This window comes from Lepeophtheirus salmonis, unplaced genomic scaffold, assembly GCF_016086655.4.
Source record: "Lepeophtheirus salmonis unplaced genomic scaffold, UVic_Lsal_1.4 unplaced_contig_487_pilon, whole genome shotgun sequence".
Classification (NCBI taxonomy): domain Eukaryota; kingdom Metazoa; phylum Arthropoda; class Copepoda; order Siphonostomatoida; family Caligidae; genus Lepeophtheirus; species Lepeophtheirus salmonis.
In genome coordinates this window covers 18,125-37,265 of record NW_027294566.1, presented here as the reverse complement: position 1 = coordinate 37,265, position 19,141 = coordinate 18,125, and the positions used below count along the sequence as shown (strand labels likewise).

Genomic DNA, 19,141 nt, shown 5'->3' with positions numbered 1-19,141 from the left:
TTCAAGAAGCTGCGGCGCTGATCTCTGAGCAGCTGTGACCAGAGAGACTCTGTGTTTTCACTGTTTCAACTGTTAAGAAGCAGTCAGTCACTGATCGGCTGCTTCACGTGAACGAGCTCTGATCTCACTGTGTGCGTCTCTCTGGTCGAGTGAGCGGGGCCCCGTGGCCTGTGTGTGTGCGCGCTGTCTGGGAGAACAGACACGCACAAGCACGCACGCATAGTGCATGTGCGCGTGGCTGTGCGCAACATTATAATCCACCTCCAGTGTTGTTGGGGGTCGCCAGTCTCTGGCACCGTTATTTTGGGGGTCGCAGGCTGAAAAGTTTGGGAACCCCTGCTCTAAGTTGGCGATATTTTGAAAAACGAGCTTCGATAGGATCAGAATTAATTTTCCCTAATAGAACATAATCCAGTCCTTTAAGTTCTAAAGCCACAATTTCCTGAGTTTTCCCAATCTTAAATCCATTTATAAAATTTTTTTAAGAAAAGTAGAGTGTCAAATTTTTTAGAGATTACTGCAGTCCCTAAAGCGGACAGCTTCAAATACATTTTTTTCATTAATCCTACACCAGAATTCTTTGACTAGGGATAAAAAGTTAGAAGTTACCTCCCACATTGGGTTAGTCTCTGCAAATGTTCTTAGTCCGGATATTGTTGAGTCATGGAAACAACTATCTGCTAGTTTAACACAAGTTCGCTCAATAGTCCTTGGATGAATGACGTTATCCGTTAATTTGGGAGCATATCTGACCGGTAGAAGTCTTTCTTTTTCATATAACTCACGGATGTGATTAAAATTCGCTGACATTGCAACTCCATTAAACATTCAAAAAAAATTCCAAATGAGCCAATCGTTATAAATATTCTTAAAAATGTGAACCATATCGAACAAAAAGTATATTCTATTCCCATTGGAATATGGATTTTCGACATAGTTCTAAAAAAATTTGTTGCAGAAATGTCCATCTGTTATAACTGAGACAAAGTCAAACCCTATCGTCGATACCATCTTAAGAACTGAGTAGAATGATGTCTGTATTAGCTCAGAGGATATCTGAGAAACAGGAATAATAGCAGCAGTGCCCTTATAATGGCCAGAAATGCAATTGATGAGGAAGCACAGTAATGTTTTTGCAGGCTCCATATTTTCCAAACCCGTGATTCTGCCTTTAGAGTATTCAATTTGCTGCATTACATAACCTTCATCTATGAGAATGGACACTTTTTTATCGTTCCATTTTAATGATGTGAACCTAATTTGCAGATATTTGTACGATTCAGACTCCGTTCCCATTTTCACGTTTAAATATGACGACAGATCTTTATATAACGCGTAGTTGGTAATGCGATGAGTCCTTCTTGGGCTATGTATTTGTACAATGCAGGAGAAATGTTTTCCCACACAGAAGCTACTGTCAACGTAATAGGTGAATAGCGTCGTCCTTTCATAGGAGTCAATATATTTAAAGACTGCTCTATCAAAAACTTTATTGGTTTTGAAGTCTTATCTTCAATATCTGGAAGAACATTCAAAATTGCCTGTATATATTTTTTATTCCCTCCAATGTGTTGGAAGTCTGAAGTTTTTGGAAGACTCTTGAGAGTTGCTAAAATGTTTACAACCTCAGAACAGGTACAAATACTATTAGAAGCTAATAAATGACTGATAATAGAGGAGGATTGAAGCTTCCCTTCTTTATAGATTTCAAAGGTTAAATCAGAGGCTTTATTTAAACTAAAGTTAATCGTCGGAGCGCCTAAAAAATAGATACTTACAGGTTTTTCTATCAGATAGGACAAAAAATACTACCTTTATAAGTGATACTATCACTTGATGACCTGGACCCCGTTTTGCAAAGTGGAACGATGCATTTTGAATTTTTCCTCACATTACTACTCTTATAATACAAATATGAAAACTGCTTAAGCTCATCAATAATTCATATTATGTAGAAATAACTATTTCAATGAGCTTGATTTATATTCAAATTATTTTGAATAGGACGTCTTTTTTTATTTTATCGCGCACACGCAGAAGCATTCTAGTCCTGCAGTAAAATATGTCATTGTATCTGATCTAGTGGAAAAGGAAATTTTCCTACATAAATCCAAGGTCCAAGGATATTAAAGCGTTAAAGGTTGGGGCATTTCTATGCAAACAAAAATAAATAAATAAATTGTGACGTCATGGACGGGATAAAGCTATATTGTTTAAACGTACTAAGTATATAAATTATTGTTATATTTCTTTGACATTTTTCTACTTTTCAAGCAAGATCCTATTATGACAAAGATGCAATAAGTTAAAAATATTAAGGAGACGAAGTAACAAATCTGTGGAAGGTGGCAAGATTCTCCTTGGGGAGAGGTTGCTAGCCATTTTAAGGATTTCAAATTTCCTGTGTCACCTTTATTGGCTTCTTAATTGTTACAAGTAATACATATTACTATTAAAATTCTTGGGAGGGCCTGGGCCCCTCGGCTCCCCAGTTCCATCAACTATAAACAATATATCACTAATATGAAATTTAGAGGCTTGTGTATTATACTAACGATTACATAATGAACAGCAGATGTGCTTCACTTTTTATTCAAGGATAAATTTATAATGCAGATCATAGGAAATAATAAGAATTGATTTTTGCCGTAGATAAGTTATATACTATACATATAAAAAATAATCTATTTGGTGATAATTAATATTATATTGAATATTTGGTTAAATTATAATTAAACTTGAAATAGGCCGATTTACTTTTTTCCTCTTATTTTTTCACTCCCTCCAGTATTAAATTCTAATTGTGCATTGAGGTATCTTATTCGTATCATTGTCCTTGTCTTTGCGAATAGATTCAGCCTTGTCATACTTGCCTCCAAAGGAATGTTCCAAAACTTGACAAAAACGTTCGATTACTTTTGGATGACGATCTAATAGAGGTAAATGGAATTCCTTGAACTTCTGGTCGAAAACTTTTCAATTCGAAAAAATTATCAGATGGCACCATCAGTCCTCCTCTAGACAAATGATATATCCATAGTGTCAGTCCATGATCATTCAAATATATGTCACTTGTCTTCTTCCCCAAATTCGGATGTAAAAGTTTCATCTTGTGGGCAATAAAACCCGATATATAACTGAGCCCCTCAAAGTTGAGATCCCATTTTTGAACTGATCTAGTGGATGGTTTATTGCAAAATCCACATGAACTTCATGAGGGATATCAAACGTAAATTCAAATTCTGAACAGCTTTCTTCACCAATTGTGATATCTAAGATGTCTCCAGTGATTTGCTTTGTTACAGATTCTTTTTCCTCTTCATCCTCAATTCTATAAACGTCATATTCTTTTTCAATCTGAACAGCCGGATTGCTCACCAAAGTTTCACAATTTTTTCCAATTTCCAGAATTATCATCCTTTTCATTGCTCCAACGGCTCCAGGGTGATCATCATCACCACCAGCACTTCTCAAACGGGTAAAAAAAATTTCAAGGCAATCTTGATTATTTCTGGACATCAAAATGAAAGAAAGAGGACCATTAGAAATCAAATCATGGTACAAGGCTCGAGTTGATTTGATTGAAACTCACATACCTCTCTGCCATGGCAATTCACTCTCATTTCCCCTTCCAATGACCTTAAATGTATCAAAAAAACAATTCCATTTTATCCAAGGCAATAAATTGATCTTCAAAATTGATACTCAGTGCACATCTGAGCTTGACCTTGTCATAAATTTGCCTGATATTTACTACATCGAACCAATTGTTCATTATTTCTACTGCGTTTTCCTTGGCTCTCGCTTCTTTACTTTGGCTATGAATGGTGAAAGCTTTGGCTACTGTATTACTCAAAACTTGTGCAGCCAATCTTACTCGTTGTCTTGCTCCTCCTTTGCAGTAAATGTGAAGAGGTTTAAGCTTAAAAGCAATTTTAAATTATCCGGAATCTTTCCTCAATAATCCCTAAAAATCAGTCTTAACAAGAGGGACTAATGTTCCATCCTCTGCAGGAACCATAAACCTTTTGTCTAGTAAATGATTCCTACAGAGCTTGAGAAGATTAGGAGAATCAGGAAAAATGTAGACAACTCTGCTGCAATCAAATAGATTGGTGAAGAAAAAGTTTCCTTTGTCAATCCCAAGTTGAGAACGAAGTGTGTGGTTCCCAAGATCACAAACAATTGCTCTTATTTCAAAACTATTGCTTTCCATTTTGATTATGATATAATCAAGCAGCTTCTTGGTCATAGTGGTATCAAAATGGAACCAGATCGGCTGTTTCCATTTCTCAACTAATCCTCTCATCATAACAACTTGAACTTTAGAGTGAGGCCCATAAATCTTTTGCGTCTTCATGCCAATATCATATTTTTTCTTAATTTGACATTCATCAAAGCATAGCACAGAAAACTTGTATTGAGATGTGTTGGTCTTGATCATTTCCTGAAGGAATTTGATGCTATCATCTTGAAATCCTGGATTCATTTTAAAATGTTGAAGCCATCTCCCTTGAGTTCGATTGCTTGGCATTTGCATGATTTTCTTCTGTCTTAAATATTCAAAAGCACGTCTACTCATTGATCTTATTATCAAGGCAGGAACAATATGTTCTTTTGAGTAATTAACCCATTTTTGATTAGGGGTAAAAACTCTCTTAGCTGGAGTACATTTATCATGAAGAGTCCTTACAATTTTGGAGTGTTTCTTTTCCTTCGCTTCAAGCAGCTCGAGTTTCTTTGTGAGAATATTTACCTTGACGTTTTGTTAACATAAATCTGCTTTCGTTTTCTTTAATTCTGCTTTGAGATTATCAGAATTTTCCAGAAAAAGGGAATGTTCTGTCTGTATCCCAATATCCTTATTCTTTTGCTCCGTTTCCTTTATCAATAAATTGGTTATCATTTGTTTGTTCTGCCTCCTCATTTCCCTCCTGGAACGAGGTGAAACAAAATCTACTTGGTCTTCACCTTGATTATCGACACTGCTGGGAGTTTGAGAGGATGTTGATTCATGCAAATTTTTCGGGAACTTTTTATCACATTGATCCTCAGGCTTAGGAACAGAGGAAGTAGGAAGTAGCAGACTTGGTACTGCATCTGTTTTTAGCCTCTTTCTGGGAGTCAAATAAATAAGCTCATGTTCCAGGTCCCCTCTTGTAGCTTCCATCATTAAAGTGCATACTACACACTTGTGCATTTTCTGCTTTAAATGTATCCTTCCTCTAGCAAAGATTCTTCCAAATCCTCTGTCGAACCATGTTCTTTGGAAAATTGTGGTATATGACACCATCAGGACTTTTGCAACCGAAGATTGCACATATTTTATGACTATTTTTTTATGGGGTTGGACTCAGGAGGTTCCACCCAAGTAATTATTTATTGAAAGTAAAACTTTAACGAAATATCTTTCATATCGTTGGTTACCTTCTCTCCATGTAGATTCAAGTCCATGATTATTTAGATCCAAAGGATGTTTTATAATTATATTGGAAAGTAATTTATTTAATTCTCAGTCAAGTCAAGTGTGAAGTATCACGGAGTTTATTTTGATTTTTATCCTGTTCGTGACGTCATCTGGCTGGTTAGCAGTGTTAACTGAAATGCCACGACCTAATATATAGGATTCTTGCATAAATCCAGTCAAGAAACTAGTAGCTGAAGTGACTGAACATAAGAAGGAGAAAGAGAGAGGGGAAAGAAAAAAAGAGAGAAGAAATAAGAGAAAATCAACTCGACCACCAAGATTTACTCACTGATTCATTGCTAAGTCCAATTTCATTCTCCCTTCTTCTTATTCTTAGACCCAATAGATCCTCCTCCTATTGAAGGTGTGACCTCCAAATATTGTACATTACCTCCTCTGAAACTCAATAATCAAGTGACTCATATCATCATTAGTGTTGTGTCGGTCCTTATTTAGGACTGTGGTCCAGTCCGCTCTAATTGTCGGTCCTCGAAGAAGGTATAATCGGACTATAGTGACGTCAATGTTATTCAGTTATATAATAGGATAAATTATTTAACTAAGTAACGATATAATATGTTCTTATTATATTGTATTACTAGCTAAGGATTACCCAGCGTTGCTCGGGCTAAGGAGAGAGAGGGAAATCACATTGTAAATGGTCAAATTAATTGAGAAAATTATTTAGAAAATACTTATAAATCTGTATATATATAAAAGAGAGATTGTGTGTGTAGATGTCCTTTATACGTTCCCACACCATTGAACCTAGGAGACTGAAATTTTGCATGGGTTCCTCTTTTTTTTTTTTTAGGCTGGGACAGGCAAAGATGGGGTGTCAATTTAAGGGGAGGTCATACATATAAGAGGAGCTTATCCTAAACCCAAAAACCGTTTTTGTAGCTCAAGGAGACTAGATAGGGGGTTGAGTTATTTATCAATAAGTGATTGGCGTTTCGAAAACAACTATACAAATTACTACGCTTTCTAAATTTATTCAAAATCAAAAAAGTTATGGGCTTAAAAAGAAATCGGAGAAAATTGCAATTTTGCTTATTTCAAGTGCGAAAAAATGAACATTCATTCGAATATGGGATTAGTATATGGAATAAAGTTTGTAGAAATTTGTCTGGAGATTCCTTTGCATATAAATTTGCCAAATAAAAATTGATGTTTAACTAAAATATCGGTCATTTTTGAATAGTTTTTCAATTTTTTTTTTTTTCTCTCTTTTTTTTTTTTTTTTCATCAAACGTCAATTTTCAGTTTTTTAAGAAAAAATGCCGCCAGACGACGTTATTTATACCAAAAAATGCTCACGAAAACTAATAAAAAGAGTATTTTCTATTTCAGGAACATTTTATTATATAATTTTTGCAATATTTGCAAAAATGAACCATTTATCGAGTGTTATTTTTTCGACAACACTATTCTTCATAACTATTTTGTTTTTTTAAGTACGAAAAAAATATTGATAGGTTTGTGTAAAATTATCAGGATCTTTTTACAACAACGGAACATTCATATTATAATTATTAGTATATAGACTTGCAGCTAATAAGGGACTCCATGCCAAATTTGCACAAGAAAATAATTATCCTAAATTAATTTAGACAAAAAATTATAAATCACAAGTTAATTTAACTAAATATAATCAGAGTCAATAGCTGCTAATAAGGGGCTCCATCTTTGAAATTTGCACTTGTTAAAAAATTTCAAATATTTAACCTAAATATGCTAATTTAATTTAGTCAAAAATGTATTATTCAAAAGTTTATTTTACCAGTATAATTTCAGGAACTGATTTGCATCAGAGTCAATAGCACGCAATAAGGATTTTATGTAAAAAAAAGAGCAATACGGCAAAATTTTGCATACTATAAAATGCAAAAAGTTAGCCAACACATATAGAAAACTTTTTGTAAATTTATACATTTTTCCTATTAATTGATGTGAAGTTAGTATTTTGTTTTTGTCGTCCCTGTTTTTTTAGAACGGTTTTCTCCAGACCTTGGCAAAAGGTTTCCAGGAAAAAAAAACTCAGCCCTGCACCTTTTCATGGTCTACAACTTTTATTTTATGAGCTATATGCGTACATCTACTAGTTTCGCCGTCTATCGACGCACAATCTTGGTTATCTTTTTGAACTGAAGCACAGATTTTACTTTTATTATATATATAGGAAGTATTTTCCGAATATTTTTTTAATTTTCTCGATTAATTTGACCATTTTCAATATGATTTCCCTCTCCTTCCTTTACCACAGCAACGCCGGGTAATCCTTAGCTAGTAATTATAATTATAGTTGATAATATTGTAGAGAAAAACGCGTGCGAGGAGAAGGGGGGAGAAAGACATATGGTGTCATTGTTTAAAATACTGATGTGATTCTCACTGATAATCACATAAGTATTTATCAGTTGCCTGCTTTATTATGATTTTTGAGGGTATAACAAAAGTATTTATTAGCAAAATGTTTAATAAAGATATACTACGTATAATTGACTTAGACGTTTTTTATCCGTTACAGTAGATTTGAAAACGTCACACTCCATGAAATTGTAATTCATTATGAACCATATTCTCATAATAATAACTAATAAAACGACAAAGTAAGAGTATTTCGAAATATATTTGAAGTTCCAAGTTTAAAATAGAAGGCTTAAATTAAATATAATCTACATACTAAAAAATAAACCATCATACATTAATTATAAAAAGTAATATAAAAAGTAATTTGTTATAAACTTCAAATAACATACCAACATATATGCATCTAAAAAATTGTCTAAATGAGAGGTCCATTTTTTATTTACTTAAAAAATTCCGAAGTTGAAAATTGCGAAGAAAATTGCAAAACCCTTTTTTGCACTAATTTTGCAAAAAAATAGTTAATAGCATTTATTGAAATTGTAAAAGAAACACAACCTAACAAAAAAAAATTCGTCGGTATTTTTATGTACAATTAGCATTGTCTGGTGGCATTTTTTCTTAAAAAACTGAAAATTGACGTTAGATGAAAAAGTAATATTTCTTCAAGATATGTGCGATGATCCAAATACATATTTCATATATCTTATTTGGCTTAATAAATCACCGATATTTTTATGAAAAATTCCAAGGACCTATAGGGAGGTCCTAATACTGGACTGGACCGAATAAATAAGGACCGACACAACACTCATCCCCATATGCCTATTCACTTGGAGATATTAAATATCGTGTCCGTTCATTTGAGCAACATTTATTTCAGCGAGAGTCATCTTAGCAACATTCATTTGGGCAAGCTTCAATTGAGAAAAGTTAATTTCAGAGCACATTTTCATATGTGAATATTATGAAATAAATTACGTCATTATTAAACGTCATCGTTCATCACCCACCCACAGTGTTCAAAATCAAATGGGAGAAATCTCGAAGGAACAACTGAGGCTCTTATCGGATTTCGTCTTAACTCCGTAAGCTTATGTGGAGGGATGAATTTACAAAACATATTGAGTGGGATGGCTTTCGAACACTTCGATCGATGGGTCCTCTAGGAGTAGGATCTTTATAAAAGGATGTGCACTATCCGATCATTTTCGTTGTCCAATGTTATAACAGTAAACCTTTGATTTATTAGCCATTTTTGACTTGATTTAAAACTATATTACTTGTATTTAGTTCTTTTTAGGAGAACGCTTCACCGGAGTTGGGATGGGTTTTTAGGGTGCTCTTTCATCACTCTGCTAGCTTCACTGAATGCAGAAATATTCATCATTCTTAAAGGAAGAAATAAACTATTGACAGTTTTGATTCTTGAAATCTTGATTATTCATGGATGATAGTTAAATTATTGTGCCAGATGATGATTTTCTTTAATTGACTATTATGTTGATTGGTTTTTATAGAAGTTACAAATTATAGAATATAATAAATTGTCTCTTATTCTGAATTAGATATAAAAAATTCTTTAACCCTAAAATGTTGTTTTATTATTGACTAATTAACTATTTAGCACGTGTGCTGATGCAACATCAATATCATACGAATATCTACTCACACTTACCAACATGGTTGTTTCAGTTTGACACATTCATGTTGAATATTATATCAAATAGGTGTTGGTTGGTATGTTTCATGTGTGCAACAAAAACATTTAATGGTTAAAGGTCTAATATTTAATCAGTTAATTAGCTGATGTGATGTATTTTTACTTGGATATATGTATATCGTGGCATATTAGTATTACTTGCAACTTGTAAATATAGTAATTTTATTTATCTATCGTTTTACTATCTTTACTTTTTTAGTGTGCAGAGGGATCTTGGCAATAATAATACACTTTTCATTCGTTTAGTCATCCATCTTTTGATTTACTTTCGTCCACAACGACGCCCCCTTCCCCCCTTTTCTTAGGCAACGACTCCTGATATTTACCACGAAGTGGTATTATATATTTAAATAAGTTAAGACAAATTCAATTTTCAAATTATACATTCATTTCTATATTTAGCGCGCATCCACGCAAAAAATTAAGAATTATTAAATTATTTATATTTTGAATTAAATTATTTAGTGCCTCATTTATTCTTTTATATTTTTATTTTTTTTGTGCAAAGGAACTGATCCTGATATAATTTGTTGAAAGACAACTTCTTGTAATCCATTTTCGTTAATAATGGTTTGGAGAAGCTTCCAAAGTTAAGGGTGCTGGCATTGCAGGGAAGACTGGAAAGCCATATGCCAAGATTCTACAGAGTTATTTGTTCTAGGCAAACCTTCTTCTGTTCGTATATTCATATTCCATAAAGCTAGTGGATATAGTGGCTCTCTCCTAGTTCTTCCCATATATTGACCGATGTAATTGTCTTCAAAATAATTGGCAATGACTCTGAGATACTCAGGAAAGATTTCTGTGAGGATCTCAAAAACATTGATAATTCTATCATGAGGTAGGAAAGCTGGTGTTCCAATAAAACTCTTTATCTTAATTCGTATTTCCTCATTTTCAATATACATTTGTCGTAGCCCTGACTTCTGAACTTGCCTCCACTACGACTGGCCCAAATGAAAAAACATCCAACAACTTTAGTCAAAGGAAAAACCTCCTTAGTTGTAGATATCGTATTTATTTCAAAATCAGCTAATACACTGATGGAATTAAATGTAATTCCGTATGTGTTCTTCATTAACCCATCCCAAAATCTGCTGTATGTATCACGGCTTTTGTTCGGAAGAAGTGCATATACACTGGAATTACTGTGTCCATGACTAGTACGTGTACTGTAAATAATTGGTAAAATATAATCGGACTAACTTTAAAAGTTCCATCCACAAACCAATGTTGGTATCTGCTCATTATTTCTTAACACTTTTTAGTTGAATAAATAATTATTCGATTTCATCCATCGATCCAGAATCAAATAATAAAATTGATTTTCCTGAGTTTGAAAGATTTCAAATCCACACCTAGACACTGGCGATGGAGGAGCACTGTTATATCTCCTTATTCGTCTTATGGTTTGGGTTAAATTAAAATTTTTCCAAATGACAATGGAAGCTTCATCTCCAATATTTTGAACACCACCCCTTATAAGAGCTTCTGGAGGCTCAACCGAGGAAAGAGCCATACTTTTAATGTTTAATTTTAGGTTTTTTACCCGTACTTTTCCAGGAGCAGGAATGTGATTATGTTCCAACATCCGGGTTTGGTCCTGTTTTAACTCGGCCTTAACAACCATTTTCAACACACCTCCAATTCAAACTATTTAAGTTTTTCCTATCCGACCTATAGATATAGCCTTGAAAGCAAAGATGATTAGCCCTTCGGCAGCTTTTGATAAATTCCATTTTTTATAACTGTATAATTATGATACAAATGATGACTGCTAAAATCGTTGTAACTTAATAATGAATAAACCACGTTAAACAAATTGGATAAATCTCAATCAATTAGTAATTCAAAATTGGCTTGTTCTAGTACAAATTAATACCATTATGACTAAATTATCAGAAATTGCATTCATTTATGTCACCTTTCGATAATAATGTTCTTGCTTTTCTAAAAAATTAAAGGTCATTCTATCAAATTTAGATCTGGGGGCAAAAATTTAGTGTTTGAAATATTTTCCAAAAAACCTAAGCCCCCAAAATAAAATCCTGGGGACGCACTTGATAAAGCAAATCACTCAATTATTCATCATTTGATAAATAAAGAAATAATATTTTAAATGGATGTCTCTTTCGAATTTATAAGACTCCTTAATGAGTAATTCCTCTGTAAAAAAGATTAATACAACCTTAAGAAATTTCTTGACTGTTTTAATTCGTATAATTCATTAGCTCTTAAAATTTTGAAACGTAAATAAATCATTTATTATCTTCTTCACCATGATTTTAGATACAAGTTCTGTTTTACAGGCGCATGATGCATTCCTTTATTTGGATACCAAATCATATAAAATTGAGAATGGTGTCTACCGGCAGCAAAGTGCAAGAATATATCCTTGAATTGAATATTGCAATCCACGACAAAGGGTGTTGGGCTTTTCTATAAATTTAAGATAAAAAATACCTCGAAAATAATTGAAATGATTATAAGAAAATTTATCTGCCTATTGTTAGTCATAATAACTAAAGATGAATAAATTATCCGGCAGTGCCTTTTGGCGGGCCAAATGCTTTATTTCTACGACACACTTAAAATAAATTGAAAAAATAGAACTTATATTAATTTATGAAGGTTACATTCAAATCTATGTCCTTTTGTTAAGGAAAACATAGCCATCCAAAGAGGGATATTTAATTGGTTATTCGTATCATATTAAATAATACTTGATAGAAAATTGGCAAATGTTGTGTTTATTGTTAAAAAACAGAGCCTTCTATAGAGACTATCTATGGTTTATTTCTTCCTTTAAGAATGACGAATATTTCTGCATTCAATGAAGCTAGCAGAGTGATGAAAGAGCACCCTAAAAACCCGTCCCAACTCCGGTGAAGCGTTCTCCTAAAAAGAACTAAATACAAGTAATATAGTTTTAAATCAAGTCAAAAATGGCTAATAAATCAAAGGTTTACTGTTATAACATTGGACAACGAAAATGATCGGATAGTGCACATCCTTTTATAAAGATCCTACTCCTAGAGAACCCATCGATCGAAGTGTTCGAATGCCATCCCACTCAATATGTTTTGTAAATTCATCCCTCCACATAAGCTTACGGAGTTAAGACGAAATCCGATAAGAGCCTCAGTTGTTCCTTCGAGATTTCTCCCATTTGATTTTGAATACCGTGGGTGGGTGATGAACGATGACGTTTAATAATGACGTAATTTATTTCATAATATTCACATATGAAAATGTGCTCTGAAATTAACTTTTCTCAATTGAAGCTTGCCCAAATGAATGTTGCTAAGATGACCCTCGCTGAAATAAATGTTGCTAAAATGAATGCACGCCATTAGATATAGCAGCTACCCAAGGTAGATTATATTAATTTATATATACGTTGCAGCTACCTAGCAAGCCTTTTGTGGGCTGTAATGAGTCAAGGCCTAGCAGCTCTGGCTCCCTTCTTGTTCCTTGCTGGAGTTATCTCTCTTCTTTTTTTTTCTTCGGTTTCTTGATTAATTGAAGGAGTTGAAGTGAAGGGAATCGAATTCCTTATTGAATGTTTGCACTCGAAGAAAGGAACAAGAGCTTATTTCCTGCGAAAAATTGAATGTTTGACAACCACATCCTCAAATCAAACAAATAATGATAAGTTTAACCAAAATACTCCTTAAAAAAGAAGAGGAAGTGGAGAAGTCGGCTTCTTCTTCTTCTCGACGCTGTGTTTCCATTCGAGATCAACTCCTTGTTAAAGAAGTAGCGGAAATAGATGAGAATATACCTCAAGGATCCAAAACAAATTCTTAGATCCCATCGTCCTTCATGATTTCCTTGTTTATATCTGTCCTGTCATCGCGTTGTCATTGGTCATTAGAATGATAAGCCGAGGATATACTCATTTATTGGCTGGAGGAGGAGTGCGTAATGCCCTGTGTGCTGCTGGGATTCCTGGTTTCATGTCAAAGTTATTAGAATCCCACAGTCCACTATTGACACAGAGAAAAATAATTCTATTCTAATACAGTTATGTATCCGACGAACCCATGGACCAGACAGTTCGGGCTATTACAGTATTATTCATGTTACATAGTTGTAAAACTCAAATGTCATTATTCTGAACGTCTAATTCCCCCATAAGAGTGCTTTGGCTGACGTCAGTAATAGCATCATGATTGAAGGAGACGCCAGTTTTGAGGCTCCATGTTGAAATTTTTACACGATATAATGAACAAAATTCCAATAAATATTCACGAAACTTCGTTAAATGGCTTTATGAATTTAAAAAAACCTGCATTGAATCATGAATACTAGTTCATGCCAATGATTAACAGGGATATTTGAATATAATTAAAGTTAAATATTCTAAAAATGCTTAGATTTTGTACAATTATTATAAATGAGGGACGAAAAAAAGTAGGATAAAGAGAAAAATATCTTATTCTTTCCTTTGTAATAGTTAAGATAATATGGCGATGTTATAACATATTCTTAATACATTTTTGGGGTCAGATATATAATAAAACTATGCTAAAGGGTTATTCTTGTTATAAAACTTGGTTGTTTCGGCCCCAAAAATGCTGACATCAACAATGCTAACGTCACATGAAAACGCTCTATAGTAGGAACTGAAATTCAGAAAGTATTGATTGTTACATCAAACAGGGCCTGAAGGTTCGTTTTCCCTCCTACTCTATTAAAGAATGATTGTGAGAGGATGTTTTCTTTAGGAAAAGAAGAAGCCTTGTAGTAATGTCTGATATTATGACGTCTTAATTTTTCTTTCATGTCCTGGAGTAGAAGATGTCTTTGGATACTATGTAGAAAAAGTGAAGAGGGGAAGGCTAAGGAAAATCTTTTTTAGAATGCTAGCAGTAATTTTTCAATGATCCTTATTCGTTTTTTTAGAGTGCAGCACAAGCAAGCATGATGATTGTCACAATGATGTAAATCCGGTGTGTTTTCTAGCTGGCCCGTTAATTTTTAATTGGTAATATTAAGAAGGAATTTTCTTTTCCTTAGCAGTTGTCATTATTATTTAACTCTTCAGTAGTCAATATCCTTTCCTAAACAGATTCAATTATATTCCAAACCTGATGAAACATTCGTGTGTGCTCATAAAAGACGGTGCGTAACCCTGAGGATTTAATGTGGAGTTATAAATGTAAGTCCTTGTTGGACTCAGAGTTGAATTGGGGATCGACATCGGAGTAATTCTAGCAAATGTCCTTGTTTATATCCTTTTCTCCTATGTCTCTTGTCACAGCTGATTGTAGCTGATCTAATGAAACATTACGAGCATTATTCTTTATCTCCTCAAAAACATTCTTCAAATTGTCAGGGTTACCATGTTGATTTTAGGTTTTTTTTTAACATACCCATTCGACGCTGGATTTTCATCATTGATAATTGAAATTTTAACCTTAATTTTTATTTGCTTATACGCCTCTCTATATTTTTAAATTTCGGAAATAGAAACTTTTTTAACCTGCGCCACATCGTATATTCCCGAGGTGGTACATACTACTCAGTTTCTGTAATTGAATTTGAACCATTTGCCTAGTTGTGGTAAAATAAATTACTGTTTTGCAGGTGTGTCATCCTCCTTTGCTAGTTACTCCGTTTTATGATAATAGAACATTTTATCGTCTGAAAACTTACAATTCTAATTTTTGGCATTTTAAGTAATGTCATTATTTAATATTATACGAATCTAGGAAGATTGTCAGCAGTTATACTATATATTTTGTGATTCACCAATCCGTTTCATCTAAACATGGGAGTTTTCCCTTCTGCAGAAAAACCCTTGAACATATGTAGTGGCCGTCATCGAATCTGTCATTATAAAAAAGTATTGAAAAATTAGGAGGGATGCTTTATTGTTCTGGAAGATATGGTATTTGCAGATAGGAAAAGTATCGACGGGTCCTTAGATGGGTGGATGAATCACCCATAAATGAGGTATATTTGAAGTTAACTTTCAGCTGATGTCAATTTTCCTCGGGGAATCTTAAGCACACGGTAATACAAACATATAATAGAACACTTCTTATGAGTATGTTCCCGTCTACTATCACCTAACTTATAAATATTATGTGAGGACTTCAACATTGTTCTACCAATAGTCAGATGTCAAAAAAAAACTTTGGCATTCTAATATAAATGAAAGTAATGATGTTTGTCTATCAATTCTTCGTCAAAATAGTGTCAATGGTTCAGGATGGGCGCCAACTCGTAAACCGAAAGATGTGATATGGGGATTAAGCTCCCTTTTTTCGGATTTGTTGAACTTTGAGGATCCTTTAAATAGTGAAGCTGCATATCATTATCTTAAAAATCAAGACGAATTTAGATAAATATTTTTTTAAATGAAGACTGAATGGATCCATTGGTTTATTTTAAACCTATATTGACGCATTATATCACTCATTTGATACTGGAAGAAAAAAATGATACAAATATGTGTCTTTTGTAGGCCTTTTTGACTTTGTGCTGCTTTATTCTTCCATTTGTTAAAGAAAATGTGTAATCAAAACCACAAGTGTTAATTAATTAATACATTTGTTAATTTTTTGATATTCTGTTTCTGCCGTCCTTTTTACATAAACAAACTCATCATTTAGTCATTTCATAATCATGAGCGAGCAACAAACAAAAAGACAGCGCATCTCAGATCTCCTAGATGCTGGAATTGATGTGAGGAAGATTACGGATATTGTTAAGTGTTCTAGAAGCCTGGTTTTTAAATTGGCTAAGATGAAAAAATGGAGAATACATATGCAGAAAGTCAGGAAGTGGAATGCATAATTTAAAGAGGGATACGAAGTTCTTTTTAAGTTTGATGAAGAAATTAAGGGGTATCCCACTGTCGGAATCTGGATCTCTCACATATCCAATCATGCATAGGATCAAAAATATGAATGATTCATGCACATAGTTTTCCCGCCAACAAAAGAGCGGGTTTTTCTATTGTTCTTCTTACAGGTGGATTTTTCCCTCCTCACTTCGCGTGGAGGTTTTTTCCCTTTGTTTCCCCTACCTCACGTAGGAGGGATTTTTACATACATGCTTTTGAAGGGAAACTGCGTTTCCTCTTATTATTAAGTTGAGCACTTGAAATATACATCTTCAACTATACACACGTCCGTTGTTATTATTCCGCGTTATATATTATATTAGTAAGTTATTACAGTCCACTTATTATCAATCCTTGAGGTATTTGAGAGAGGCCTAAAATCCTCACATGGTCCTTCGAACAACTTTGAACCATATTTATAAAGCTTCTCAGGTAACTCAAGGAATTTTTTCTTCTGAATTATGCTATAATTTCGTTGTCCAGACATTTGACAAACATTGGACAGTGCTTCTAAAAATATTTGAAAGGAAATTTAGCAAAAAACGAGCCGTCTCAGATATTCACAAGCAATATTCATAGTATTAGGGAGCATTGCTTACCTTCGTTGGAGTGATTTTCCTTTATCACGGGATTGATCTAAGATTCAGTAATAAAATCAGTCACTTTCAAATGCAGACTGCATAGTCTTGAATTTGCTGTTGGTGTCTAGTAAGTCGTATCTCTTGGGATGGCCCTAAGCCATTTGGTTAGAATTTTGGAGTCCTTCATGAGGAATTTGTGAAAGCTCATTTCCGGATCCTTAGTAATGCCGTCATAGCCCTACTTGCATCCAGGAGCAGAATACTTGTACACCATTATTAATTAAGTAATAACAAAAAAAATTAACTTTAGTGAACCACGTTTTCTTTTATTATAATTTATAAAACAAAGGAAGAATGTGTCAGCCTCCTCGTGTAGAAAAAAAGTGAGCGCGAGTTTTATTGCGATTCTTTATTTCCAGTTGTTTAAACTTTACATTTATTTAAGGATGGAAATTCAAATTATATATTAATAATAATAAATATATTATCTTATTAAACATACAGTAATAACAATTTTAAATTATAGTTTCAAAAATATATTTAATATAATAAATCATAACCAAATTGTGCGAAATGACTTTTTTTAGAATGATGTATTACCGCTTAGCTATTGTAATTAAGTGGTAGTTTCATTACCAATTTAATATTTTATCAAGATTAAAGTCAAAATATTTTTTGAAATATAAAATTGTGTTAAATTTATAGAATGTGTTAAATAGTTAAAGTCAAATTTTTATATTTACTATAACTAATATTATGTTAAATTATTCCATAATAATATTAATGATAAACTGGATTTACTTCATACTTTGACATTATGTATGTCATTCCAGTCCCTAAACTCTCAGTTGATGTAATGTATTTCATATTTCCTTTCCCCTTGTTCTTATAAGTACTGTATTTTACATAGTATAAATAGTCGTGTATTTTGTAAATTAATTAGAGTATGGTTTTGTATTATAAAGAATACACATGATCTTATAAATAAGTGTTATATTATATAGTTCGTGTCTCTCCCTCGTCAAGACACAACATTGGCGACGAAGATGGGATCAGGATCACGTGACCTCCCTGCTGTGGGATCGTCGGCGAAGCTAGCCCTGTTGGAGTTGGGTAGCCCTTTTTCGTCAATAGGGAGAACGCTCGTTCGTCTGCAGAAGGCGGAGCAATATGGACTGTGCCTCAGTTTGGGCCTCGTGGAGGAAAGAAAAGAACCTTGGTCACTTGCAAGAAGTGAAGTGTGTGTCCGGGTCAGGGACCACATAATTAAAAGTGGATTTAGTCCTACGCAGTTTTGGTTCTCTGCTGTTCCTACTCTCCCGTTCACATCATTGGATAATGGATGTGCAACGGTCTCTCCTCTGGATCATCCTGAGTTGGATGAGGGTACATTGAACAAGATCGATATGTCTCCCAGGGACGAGCAGGGTGCTCGTGTCCCTAAAACCTCTATGAGGAGTATTGTTCTCCTTTCTCAGGTGCGCGTGCTGAGAGCACGGCTCGTCTATGGAGATAAAAATTTGCTGTACAAGAAAGAATGGTTTGTCCGCGCCTGGACATGGATGGTCTGATCTATAAGCTGCTATTCATGGAGCGGAACCTGTGTAAGCACCGTCATGGATTTGGTGCTTGGGGTGTGATGTAATGTATTTCATATTTCCTTTCCCCTTGTTCTTATAAGTACTGTATTTTACATAGTATAAATAGTCGTGTATTTTGTAAATAAATTACGAGTATGGTTTTTATTATATAGAATACACATGATCTTATAAATAAGTGTTGTATTATTCCTCCTCGTGATTTCTTCTCCTCATGTCTCTCTGTCATCCTGGATCTCTCCAACTATAAATAAGTTTGTGTCTCTCCCTCGTCAAGACACAACAGTTGGAAAAACATAAACGAAATTTTAATATATTTAAATTTACATTCAAGAAAAATTGTAAATCCCTTAGGATCTTCCTTACCATTTTTATACCTTAACTTGTTTATGTTATAAATCAAGTTTCCACCCATGTAATCATTACCAAAAACTTTGCCCTTCGTTTTTTCTAAATTCTTTAAAGCTGTCTTGACACTTTTTGCAATTGTATCTAGGGGGTATAAGTGGCAATTATAGCCAATTAAAGACTTCCCCATTCACTTTT

The 19,141-nt window shown here is 33.7% G+C and overlaps 2 long non-coding RNA genes and 1 pseudogene across 4 annotated transcripts; 2 read left to right on the top strand and 1 right to left on the bottom strand.

The window, feature by feature from the left end:
* Positions 1–186: 186 nt before the first annotated feature.
* LOC121131361 (uncharacterized) lies at positions 187–5,850 on the bottom strand. Its single transcript, XR_005869035.2, has 3 exons — positions 5,757–5,850; positions 1,813–5,667; positions 187–1,759 (listed from the first exon to the last, which is right to left on the bottom strand). It is a non-coding gene; the product is annotated as an uncharacterized lncRNA (long non-coding RNA).
* Positions 5,663–9,431, top strand: LOC121131358 (uncharacterized). 3 transcript variants are annotated; one of them, XR_005869033.2, is made up of 3 exons: positions 5,663–5,831; positions 8,721–9,069; positions 9,131–9,431. It is a non-coding gene; the product is annotated as an uncharacterized lncRNA (long non-coding RNA). The 3 variants fall into 3 exon arrangements; XR_005869031.2 differs by having other exon boundaries at positions 5,742–5,849; positions 8,706–9,069; XR_005869029.2 differs by lacking the exon at positions 5,663–5,831 and having other exon boundaries at positions 6,249–9,069.
* A 3,246-nt stretch (positions 9,432–12,677) lies between these two features.
* LOC121131360 (NEDD8-conjugating enzyme UBE2F pseudogene) lies at positions 12,678–18,770 on the top strand (annotated as a pseudogene).
* Positions 18,771–19,141: the final 371 nt, after the last annotated feature.